Source organism: Loxodonta africana, chromosome 24 (genome assembly GCF_030014295.1).
Source record: "Loxodonta africana isolate mLoxAfr1 chromosome 24, mLoxAfr1.hap2, whole genome shotgun sequence".
NCBI classification, from domain to species: Eukaryota; Metazoa; Chordata; class Mammalia; order Proboscidea; family Elephantidae; genus Loxodonta; species Loxodonta africana.
The window spans coordinates 28,126,194-28,127,642 of NC_087365.1; the positions used below are offsets into that span (position 1 = coordinate 28,126,194).

Genomic DNA, 1,449 nt, shown 5'->3' on the forward strand with positions numbered 1-1,449 from the left:
TTGTCAAAAATTTCTGTCTCCATGTACCAACCATTACCGTATACACTGTACATACCTGACTTTGTTAACAGCTACCATGGTCTTTGTTGTTGTTAGCTGCTGTCAAGTTGACCCCTGACCCATGGGAACCCCACGATCAGACTGTTGTGGTCCACAGGGTTTTCATTGGCTGATATTTTGAATCAGGCCTTTCTTCCTAGTCTGTCTTAGTGTGGAAGGTCCACTGAAACCTGTTCAGCATCACAGTAACACGCATGTCTCCACTGACGGATGGGTGGTAGCTGAGCTTGCGGTGCGTTGGCCGGGAATTGAACCCAGGTCTCCCGCATGCAAGGCGAGAATTCTACCACTGAATCACCAATGCCTTATAACGGCCGTAAGAAATCTCACACACAACCCCCATTTCCCAGGCAGGGAAAATAAGGCTCAGCCCAGCCCAGTAAAGCCCAAGGTCATGCACAGAATGACCCACGCCTGTCTGTCTCCAAAACTGGGCTGTTTCCAAGCTGTCCCTGGTTAAGTTCAGCATCACTGTAAACAGTCCTCAAAGCATACCAGCCCAGGAGAGTGTCTACCTTACAGCCATCCATCTGAGCCAGTTAGAGCTACACAGATTAGGAATGTCAGACAGCAGCAGATCAATAGAGGCAGAGAGGGCTAAAATACAGAATCTAAGTGACCAAAACGATGGCACAGAAGCTCCTAGAAGCAGAATCCCAGTAGGTCTCCTAGCCTTCAGCTCCCTGATGCTAAGTCATCCCAGCACTGACATTTGAAAAGCCTGCTCCTTAACAAAATCTGCTTCCCATTTTCCTTTACCACCTCTTCTCAGTCAAGCAGCAATCAGCTTTATCATTCACCCTTCAAGAAACCAGCCAGGGTGTGGTACCAGGAAGGGTGCAATTGAGAAACTAAGATGTCTCTTTCTTGCAAAATCTGGAGAACAAAGAAACTGCGTGGTGCGCTTTGATTAATTCACATCATTCTCTTCAAAACAGAGTGGAGTATGTGTTCATCACGCCACCAAAGCGTGAGTGAGGTTAGAGAGGGCAGGGGCGGAAGGGGCCAGGCCTGGAGCCATCCTTGGTCTGTTTTTGCTGGAGGCAGGGGCACTTAAACTTATTAGTCCCCACTGTGACCAAGTGCTTTATATACTTGGTCTTATCCTATCCAAATGGCCCTGCTAAGTAGCTGTGTTGTTAGCTACCAGGAGTTAGCCCCCAACTCATGGAGACCCCACATATTATGGAGTAGAACTAAGCTCCATAGGGTTTTTAATGGCTGTAATCTTTACAGAAGCAGATTGCCAGGCCTTTCTTCTTTGGCACCACTGCCTGGATTTGAACCACCAACCTTTCGATTAGTAGTTGAGCTCAAACCGTTTATGCCACTAAACCCATCTCGTTCTCCTGCAAATTCCCATTTGTCTTCCCAATGCTGGCTTTTCCA

General features: G+C 47.6%; 1 non-coding gene across 1 annotated transcript; it reads right to left on the reverse strand.

Annotated features, from left to right (window-relative positions):
• Positions 1-293: 293 nt before the first annotated feature.
• On the reverse strand, positions 294-364 carry TRNAA-UGC (transfer RNA alanine (anticodon UGC)). Its single transcript has one exon. It is a non-coding gene; the product is annotated as a tRNA-Ala (tRNA).
• Between the last annotated feature and the right edge of the window lie 1,085 nt (positions 365-1,449).